Consider the following 300-nt stretch of genomic DNA (forward strand, 5'->3'; position numbering starts at 1 on the left):
ATGTGACGATCGTGACCAGGGAAGAAGGGGAAGTCGTGAGGCCTAACGTATACCGCCGTCCGGCCCTGTTATCGCCGTCCTTCTTGGGTCTTCTTTAGTCCACTTTTTTCCAAACCCTTTTTTTCCATTTTCCCATTTATGTTGGGGACTTTTGAGCTTTATTTCGTAGTGTTGGGGAAGTGGGGAGGGAGGGGGATAGGGAAAGAGAGAGGAACAGAAAGAGAGAGGGAAGGAAAGAGAAAAGAAGGAGAACACGGGAAAAGGAGCAGTGATAAAATCATCAAGAGACAAACAGAAGGT

Source organism: Penaeus monodon, chromosome 21 (assembly GCF_015228065.2).
Source record: "Penaeus monodon isolate SGIC_2016 chromosome 21, NSTDA_Pmon_1, whole genome shotgun sequence".
Lineage (NCBI taxonomy): Eukaryota > Metazoa > Arthropoda > Malacostraca > Decapoda > Penaeidae > Penaeus > Penaeus monodon.